Raw genomic sequence first — 10,576 nt, 5'->3', positions numbered from 1 at the left:
GCGGCAATCGGAGCTCTAGATCAAAAGTTATGGTGATTTGAAGATCAACCAAGGGAGAGAACTTGAGAGAGTGTTCTTCCTCCCTTTCTTTCTAATTTCAGCTTGTGTGTGTAACAAATGAGGAGAGAGAGTGCTGAAAACTAGGGTTTTGGTTAAGTTATGTTGGGCCAAAGGCCCACTTTGGGTCCAATTGGCCCGGTTTGGCCCGTTCGGTCCAATCTTGGTCCGAATTCTATAAAATTGGTACCAAAATTCTCGTCTCAGTCTCCTCTATCACATTTAGCCATAAAAATCACATTTTAGGCTTTCTAGAATAAATTCTCATTTATGGGTTAATTAGCCGTTAATTAACCGGGTTTTACACACAACAAAACCACCTTCAAAAGAAGAACACTCACTGCACATAGAAAAACCTTTAGTGACACCCAAAATAAGTAGATATTTCTGTGTGAATAATTTTTGCTTTTTATCTTTTAAGTTAGTGGATAATGCCATGTTTTTATAAGTGGGTGTGTTGACAACTTGCCAATGATTTTCTAGTTTGATTAATAGATATTTCTTTCAGTAAAGATTGGATGTTTCTTTTTATTATACTTTTGGTCTTTTTATAAGAATAATTGGATGTTTCTTTTTGAGTAATATTGAATGTTTCTTTTTTAAATATTTTGGATATTTTTTCTGATTATATTGAAGGTTCCTTTTTTAATTATTTTGGATGTTTCTTTTTAAATTACTTGGATGTTTTTTTCTGATTTAGTGGATAAAAATAAAAGAAAACATCCCAAATTGCGTAAACAAAAACATTCACATTAGAACACCAAAAAACATAAAAAGAAACATCCCACTTCTATGAAAATAAAACATTCATATCCATACAAAATTTCCACAACGTACCTTGTCATCACGTTGACTATCATTACTGCTCACACTCACAATGTTGTCTTTCGTAGGATTAAAATGATCACTCACATCAGCAAATGGGTCATTCGAACCTTTTTCACTAATTGATGACTCCATATCACTACAAGAGACATGGCGAATAGTAGCGGTTTTTTTAGGAATTTGCGGCGATTTTTAACGGCCGCAAAACGAAATTTCAGCGGTTCCACAAGCGTTGCCTGTTAGGGGGTGGAAATTTGATTTTGCGGCGGTTTTGAGAAACTGCTGGCACAACCACAGCAAATCAGGTTGATGACAACCGCCGCTATTTTGGTTAGTTGATTTAAAAAAAATCTGTAGCGATTTTACAACCGCCGCAATTTTGTGCTGTCTTTTAAAAAAAATTGCGATGGTTTTGAACCGCCGCAATTTCATGCATGAGCTTAAAAAAAACTGACCAACTATAATAGTTTATACCATTTTTCTTTACTATAACCTATTCTCTTTACATCATATTTATTAAACTTTAAATATCAATATAGAAAAACACTAAATAAACAATATCATAATTAACAAAGCGTAAGGTTAATCAATTTGAGAAGTGAAATAGCACAAAGAATTTTTAAGTAAAAAATCATTGTTAATAGATGAGCATTAGCCAATTGCATGAGATGTTTTTGCAAGCAAGTAATTAACTAGACAAAAAGTAAAAAAGAACATGTTGAGCCTTATCTTGCAACTGTACTGCACTCTACAGTGAAAGATACAGAGAACTATATATTAAAACCCCAAAAAAAAATATTCATGTGATTCTGAATTTTCTCACATCACAACAAATTTCACTAAGATTTTTGCAGGGAGTACAATACCTTTTCATATCTCTTTTATGCTCTTTCATATTTGCCAACCTTGAACAATGCATTCCCTTCTTCCTTCTTCTTTCTAGCTGCCTCTATCTTCTCTTGTGTATTCAGATCCCACGATTCCTTTTCCTGCATTCCATTTTTATTAAATTAGTGTTGTTTTTAATATTGTCAGAACCATAAAACATTAGGAACATAAGACAACTCTCTCTCACCTTTACAAAGGAAACCAGCTCAACTTCATAGTACACATTGGAGTTGGGAGGATCGGTGGTCAATTATAGATTCATAAAGTCATTTGATTTCATGACAAGAGGATCCTTCCTCAACTATTGAATTCACATATATGCACAACTATAAAGGAATCATTACTTAATGTGCAAGAGCATTTTAAACTAAGGGGAAAAAACCAACAAAGTTTCTCCTTTAATCGTACTTCTCTATGCCAAATGCCTTTTAGCTTTGATGCTTTCCTGGTACGAAACGCCAGAGGTCAACAGTAATGTCTACCTCTTTCTTCTTATGAAATTTGTACAGCTTCGGCAGATCATATCGAAGCTATCAAAGCAAGAGGGAAAATCAGTTACAACTTACAAGATGCAGGTCCATAATTATGGCTACTCTATGAATCACTGGAACAAGAAAATATATGAAAGAATCAGGTTGTTTAGGTGACCTAAGTACTTGATATTGGCTTACCATATTTTCTAAGAGAGAACAATTCACACAAAAAATAAGGTCGATTTGGAGAGAAAAAAAAATCAAATATTATTATATGACTTAAACATCTAATACACAGTAACCTCCCTCACCTCACATAGAACTTCTGCATTGCTAGCGTTGAAATCCCTTAAAGCTGTTCATTTCACATGCTGCGGTTAGATAAAAATTGAACCCATGGTATCAATAGAAGGTTGGAAAAACGAAGTTATCATTGAGGATAAAATGTGTTAATGCAAAGGGTCAGGAAAAAAATGCTAATGACATCTTTTTGGAATGGGAAGATCAGAGACTTCTTCAATATCCATCTGACAAGGCTCGCAGAACTCAATTACTAATAACAAGACTAGTATTTGAGATTTAGAAAACATACATCTCTTGTGGAACTCTTATGCAATGAATAAACAGCTTGAGAAGCAACCTGACAAAGTAGTAATATTTGCAACATGGTAAATTAAAATACCTATCAATTATATATTTTTGTTTATATTGAGTAAAATACCTTCAAAGCAACATTGAGAAAGTCCAAATCTGCGCCCTTTTTCCGAGTTCCAAAAGGAGGATTCATGATAACTGTATCAACAATTTGGCCTAGAGTATGGACCAAGAAAATCATATAAACCTATTAGTTACACTAAATGAAATACTTCAAATAACATATAATGCCTATAAGTTATACAATGAATACCCTTAAAAATTTTATGTTCCCATATAAATAAGAAGTTAAGAACTAATTCAGCAATGTTGTTTGAACTATTACACTCTCAACTGGAGATTATGGAGACATAACAAGAATCAATTTTCCATATCCATCTAAGAACAAAATTCCAGAAAAGAAAGGAGAGAAGTGCAGCAAATTGCACTAGGCAACAAGCCTTCAATTCAGACTGTTGTTGCTCCAAAATGCCAATGAAGTATCAAGATTGACGACGAAAATCATTTTTAGTCCACATAATTAAAAGTGATAAGGCAGTGCTGCAAAACCACAAGAGTTCAAACATAGACTAATTTCCCTACAAAGAAAACAACTTGGCCCCAAATATCGCCATTTAACAAATGCAAGATTCCATATTTCACTTCTAAGCTTGTGCTTCCTAAAATCAACTGGTGGCTTACGACATAAAACTCAATCTTATAAATCCATTAAGATCCAAATCCGATTTTTTTTACATTTTCTATGATAAAGGTTATTGTTCAATACATGAACTCATAAAATGGGATGGAATGAACGGAAAGTTACCTCTCCACCTCAAGTCCATGACATTAGACTGAATAAAATCCATATCCACCTGAAGTTTTAATTAAATAAAAAAGAATGGTGTATCAATTATTAATAACCAACCTTTAAATAATTATTGAAAAATTCCATTTATTGCATCTACAACATATAATTGACCAACTTTTATTTCATCTTTTTCTATTACAACAGTATCCCAAGCTTTATTCATTCAAGACACTTTGCCTTGATGTACAATATTCAAAATACACCAAATCTTATTGTTTAATTCAAACAAGAGACTTGGATAATGTGAAACCTTTGTAATAATTTAGAATAATATTCGACAGAGATATAAAATACCTCAAGTTCCTCGGCATTAAGAGATGCTATTTCAAGAGATTCTGGATCAATGTTAATGCTGAGAACATGTCTGATCAATGCTAACACAAATCAAGAGAATATTAGATATGTAATACAGAATTGATCTTAGAAAACGAAAATATGTAATGCAGGTCAGTGTGGAATTGAAAGTTGAGCAATCGAGATATTTATATATATAAGTCAATGATTTCAACTATATCCTTGGTAAATAGAATGAAGATACCTGAATAATAGTGGACTCAAAAATTTCTAGCATTGCTTTATGCTTAGAAGACTCATCTACTGCCAATGTTGTAGGTTCCTTAATACCATCGATGAAGCAAAGCAATTACTAGGTACAAAAAAATTAGCAAAACCAATTTCAAAGTGCATAGAAAGAAAGTTAGGAGAATATTGGAACAAAATAGAAGCAGAACAGATTCAAGAAAGGAAGAAGCAGAGTACCGGTGAGTCTGTCCCGGTTTCGGCGACGGTTGTAACTGGTAGCGACGTGTTTGACGGCGACCTCCTCTCCTCTTTCGGCTCCTCCCAGCGGCGGCGCTATCAATCGCAGCAGCAAAAAACCTAATGGCGACTGGAACAGGGTACGACGGCGACGGCCTTGACCCCAATCGACGGCAGCCGCGGCGGCAGAGCAGGATGGTGCGAGAACGGACCTCCTCCTTCTCTCCTGGGTTCATCGTCTTCTGCTTCTCCTAGGTTCATCGTCTTCTGATTCTCCTTCACTCTTCGTCGTTCTTCTCCTTCGTGAGCGCGAGCTCTCCCTCTCTTTCCGAACACACACTCTCTCTCTCTTCGGCTTCAGTGGCGACGACGGCAAGCTTAGTGGTGGCGGCAGTGGCAAGACGCGATGGTACAGACCCGCGATGTAGACGACGACTGCGCTGGCTTCGTGGTGAGTTGATGCGATCTCCCTCTCTCTTCGCAGTTCTTTCTCTTGCCGTTCTGGCTTTCCGGCGGCACGGCAATGCGACGGCGGCGAACTCAGCAGCGGCGGCTCGGCTCCTTCCTCCCTTTTTTCTCCTTCTTCGTTTCTCCCTCTCTTCTCTTAACATTTCTTTTTTTCCTTTTTTTTATTTGTTGACGCTACTGAGTGTTGTGTTTTTGGGAAAGGGAAATTAAAATATGGCTAAAAAAAATTAGGTTAGCAGCATTTTTTTAAAATTTGTGGCAAAATCAAATCAAATAGCTGCTCTTCCACTATCACCACTAAAACTGCTGAAAAACTATCAGACAGCGACAATTGTCAAAACAGCTACTAATTGTGTGCCGCTATCTTGCGTTTTTGTAGTAATGCATCTCCGCTCCTTTCTCCAACGACCTTCAGCGGCAATCACAAACGCCTCGGTACAGTAACAGCAACTCCACGGGAGAGGGGTGAGACACAACAACAGCGATGCCTTGGGAAGGCGCGTGACACAGTAGTAGCGGTGCCACAGGGATCATGCGCGATACCGTCTCTTGCATGGCTTCTTTTTGCAGTGCCGACGTGGACGATGAGGAGGAAAGGATGCGCACCTCGCGCGAGAGCTCTCACCAGCAGCGACGGCACACTGCGAAGGCAGAGATGTGGCGGTCTAAACGGCAGAGGGTTGATTCGATGAGAGAAAATGAGGACGTGGTGTGAGAGTGTATTTAGAGGAAATTACGTTACACAATCATAATTATTCAAATTCAAAATTTGATTATTCTTAATTAATTTAATATTTGATTTTTAAAATTAATTTTTTAAGATGGTGTTTATGTTGGTTGGAGAGTGTGTTGGCCCTATACTTTTTCAATATAAATAAAGTAAAGAGAGATAATAGCTTGTTTCAAAAGAGTGAAGATATCTAGAAACTGTTTGTGTTTTTAGTACTAATTGCTCAAATATATCCATCATCTAATATCTCCCACAAACCTTTTTGTATTTTTAGTACTAATTCGATTAAAAATATTCAAATTGAAAATGCATAAAATTAAATTGTATACTGTTTCAAGATAATAGTAACCGTTTTAAGATATTAATAACTGTGTCAAGATATTAGTAACTGCACGATAAAAAATTGTATTAATTTAAAAGTAAAAATTAAATCAAAATTATTCTAATCGTAAATTATTTTGATAATAATACATATATATATCGTTTATAGTATAAATAAAAAATATATTTTTTCAAACTCTATATATATTTTTTTGCAAATAAAATATGTTCATAATTATCTCGTTTATAAATTACCTCGTTTACACTATAAACGAGATAAATAATATTATATAAATTAGTAAATACTTTTCAAATTATCTATATTGATAAATAAATATTTAATTTATTTATATAAAAATTAACCAATTCGCTATATCTAAATATACAAAATTTAAATATAAAAACATATTATTTTACATTACAGGCAGAATTTTAAAAGTCAAAGTAATTATCAAATCGATGAATTTAAAAATTCAAATATAATTAAATTAAACATAATAAAATAAATAATATATTTTTATGTTAAATATATTTTTAGAATTTTTTTTAAATTAATATTTCGATGGAAACCCATACTGGTTCAATTAACATACCCATTTTATCAAAATTTTCAATGCCAACCAACTTTTACGTCGAACCAAATTGATTAAGCTAACTGGTTTGGTTTGGTTCTTAAAACCAACCTTGTGAATTTGTAGTATGACAAGAATCCAAACGGCAACCAAAGTAGTAGGTCCAATTTGGGTGGGTGCGAGTATCATTGTATTGCATGAACGTGTTTTCATGTTTTGGCTATGCCCCCAGCATCCTTTTACTTTCTTGCCCTCGAGAATCGCACCAAATTAAATTTAGGTAATTGTTATCATGTAAAAAAAATGGTGTTTAACTTATTAAAAATGTTTAAAAATTAATATTTAATTTAAAAAATATAAAAATAAATTTTTTTAAATATTTAAATTTTATTACAAAAAATAAATTAAATAAAAATTAAGTACCAAATAAAATTCATTTTAAATTTAGAGCAATGCTAGGATCAGCAATTTTTGTGATTGTTAGTCATCAACTAGCCATCAATAATGATTTGATGGTGTAAGATTTCATCCAATAACTCACATTTTTCTACTGGTTACATGCTGGGCAAAATTCAATAAAATTGTTGGTCCCTAGACTTTTCCTTAAATTTATTTCATTTTGATGTCTCTTTGGGTTTTTCCCCCCTCTAATCTCTACGCCATTTGCCATTTTGCCTTATAAGTTCCAGCCACGACTCCTTTCTCGTTTCCTTATCTTACGTTCGCTCCTTTTCTGTTCTTTGGCTGTTAGAAATCCAAATGCAACAACGCACGTGACGCGATCCTCATCGATCATTTCCCACAATTTCCTCATTTCATAATATCTTTGTCTTGTTTCTCTTTCGTTCTTTATTATCTTAGCGGCACAAATCTGGCAAGCTTGGTGGGTCCATATGTTTTACTCTAAATAATTTTGTAAATAACAAGAAATAGAAAAAAGAGTTGCATACTTGCATGGAGCATAGCATGGCACCGTCAGATTTTGTGCCCATGCTTATTTACCAAGGTGACAAAAAGGAAGTGAATTATAACTAAGAGAATTTTAGTTAAGTATGGAAATTAAAGAGATACAACCACTAGAGTTTTAAAATGGTTTCTGTTATGACCGGGAAAAAACTGTTATTTATTATATCCATAATACATAAAGGGTGTTGTCTGTGGTGGCTAATAACAATCGGTGGCTAGCGTGACTATCTTAGTTTAACCTATATCTTTTTGACACGTAGTAGATTGACTAGCAAAATTGACTGCAGACTTAAAAGATAGTAACTGTGCTAATAATGCAGTAAGTAATTAAGTGTAAACAATGAATTAAAAATATTTAGAGAGAGAAAGATAGATAGAGAGAGAGCGCGTAAGAGAGAGAGAGAGTAGGCGTTGGCTTTCACAGTGGAAACCCTTTCTTGTTCTGCCGCCCTGTCCGGCAGTCCAGCCACCTATGATCTCGTCATTTGTAACCACCTTTCCTCTAATCTATTGTGGCTATTGCATCTCCTTCTCCTCGAACAATTCCCTCCAACTTTGTCCGGCCCTCACCGCTGCAACTTTTTTCCGGCGACGCCGCCTTGGTTTGTCATAGTGGTGCCACATCTTCTGCCTTCTTTTTCCTCCTCTGCTGAACGGTAATCACCAGTTCGTTGTTACTACACACCATCCAATTCTCAACGCTCAACACCATCAATTTAATACGAAGTGAATCTGTTCAAGAACCCCTATTTTTGATAGATCAGCAGAAGAATTTGGACGTTCTGCTGTGTTCATGCCGATCTTTATCACAACCTGTCCTCTTTGATGTGGTTGTCATCATCATCGATGTAGCAGCGGCAAAGAAAAGGGACACCGAGATGCACGATGAAGACGAAGTTCACGCGATGTCACCATGGCCGGCCGTCGGAACACTATCCATCCCCCAACTGATTCACCCAATTGACAATTATGTCCCTAATAATAATGATTTTCCAACAAAACCCTTACAGTAAAAGACACACAAGTTAGCGCTTTATATTTAATCAAACGCTAATGATACTCAATCACAATGCACGTGTCATTATCTCATTGCACAGTCAACATGTAGTCATTTGTAGCCACCAAAAGCGTGGCCACCAGAGACGCGACCTACATAAAGTAATGGTATGATTTATAAATGTTGTTGAAAGTGATGCCATTCACTCACATCGGGTTATGATATCTTTTTATTTTTTATTGTTTTTGAAATCCATCATAAAAGTTATTCACATGGTGTACTTTATATATAAACAACAACAAAGCCTTGTCCCACTAAGTGGGGTCGGCTACATGAATCAAACGACGCCATTGTGCTCTGTCATGTATCATGTCTACAGAGAGACCGTTTATATGTAAATCTCGTTTGACCACCTCATGGATGGTCTTCTTAGGTCTTCTTCTGCCATTCGGCCTTTGTCCATCTTCCATCTCATCCACCCTCCTGACTGGATGTTCTATCGATCTTCTTCTCATATGTCCAAACCACCTGAGACGCGATTCAACCATCTTTTCCACAATGGGTGCTACTCCAACTCTCTCCCTTATATCTTCATTCCTTATTTTATCCAATCGCGTATGACCACTCATCCATCTCAACATCTTCATCTCTGCCACACTTAGCTTATGTTCGTGCTCCCCTTTAGCCGCCCAACACTCCGTACCATACAGCATAGCCGGTCTTATAGCGGTGCGATAGAATTTACCTTTAAGTTTTAGAGGCACTTTTTTGTCGCATATAGAACCAGATACACTCCGCCATTTTGACCAACCTGCTTGGATCCTATGATTTACATCCTGTTCAATCTCTCTATTATCCTGTATGATGCACCCAAAATACTTAAAACTTTTAACTTTTCGTAGGATGTTTTCTCTAATCTTCACCTCTATATTGAGGTTTTTTCTTCTCAGACTGAACTTACATTCCATATATTCCGTCTTGCTACGGCTTATGCGCAGACCATACACTTCTAAAGCTTCTCTCCATAACTCCAACTTTTTATTTAGGTCTTCTCTTGACTCTCCCATAAGGACGATATCATCGGCAAAAAGCATGCACCATGGCACAGGCTCTTGGATGTGCTCTGTGAGTACTTCCAAGACTAATGTGAAAAGGTATGGACTTAAGGATGATCCCTGGTGCAATCCTATACCAATATGGAATTCCTCTGTCACACCACCTTGAGTCTTTACACTAGTTGTGGCCCTATCATACATGTCTTTAATTGCCCGAATATATGCGATCCTTACTCTCCTCTTTTCTAAAACCTTCCATAAGACCTCCCTTGGTACCCTATCATACGCTTTTTCCAAATCAATAAACACCATATGTAGATCCCTTTTATTACTACGATACCTCTCCATCATCCTTCTTAATAGGTATATCGCTTCAGTGGTAGATCTGTCTGGCATAAATCCAAAGTAACCCCTATTTCTTTATTAGATCAAGTTAAACTAACAAATTTTTTGGACAAATTAAAGTGATATTATACTGATTTGCTAAGTAGAGACATTTATTTGTGGAGAAAAAAAAAGTAATATGAATCTCATAAACCATCAAGAGGAATTTAGAAGAAAATAAAATTAGTTGGATTTTTTCCGTGTTTTTTAAAATCAAACCGGATCGGCTAGTTTGATCGGATTAATTGAAAATCGATCTTTTAGTCGATCGAGTTGATATGTAAAACTGCTTGACAAAAAATTGATAGAAAAAAACCCAATCGAATCAGCAATAAATTGATGAATTGACAAAATCCAAGGGGTTTTAACGGTTTTTAGAATTATAATTAAAAAAAAAAGAAAATTCAACATATAAATACTCCTCTCTCCCTAAAAAATCCTAACCGGTTAACCCACTACCCCCTCCTCTTTCTCTCTCAGCAGTAGCCCCTTTCTCTCTCAGCCACCGCCTCTGCCGTAGCCGAACTCTTCTCGTCGACCAAAGGGTGCCTTGCCGCCAACAGTGACGGCATAGGGT

At 35.8% G+C, this 10,576-nt stretch overlaps 1 pseudogene; it reads right to left on the bottom strand.

The window, feature by feature from the left end:
• Positions 1 to 2,198: 2,198 nt before the first annotated feature.
• On the bottom strand, positions 2,199 to 4,742 carry LOC130981361 (uncharacterized; annotated as a pseudogene).
• Positions 4,743 to 10,576: the final 5,834 nt, after the last annotated feature.

This window comes from Arachis stenosperma, chromosome 5 (genome assembly GCF_014773155.1).
Source record: "Arachis stenosperma cultivar V10309 chromosome 5, arast.V10309.gnm1.PFL2, whole genome shotgun sequence".
NCBI classification, from domain to species: Eukaryota; Viridiplantae; Streptophyta; class Magnoliopsida; order Fabales; family Fabaceae; genus Arachis; species Arachis stenosperma.
Note: the sequence above shows the minus strand (reverse complement) of the source record. Positions and strands in the feature narration are given on the sequence as shown.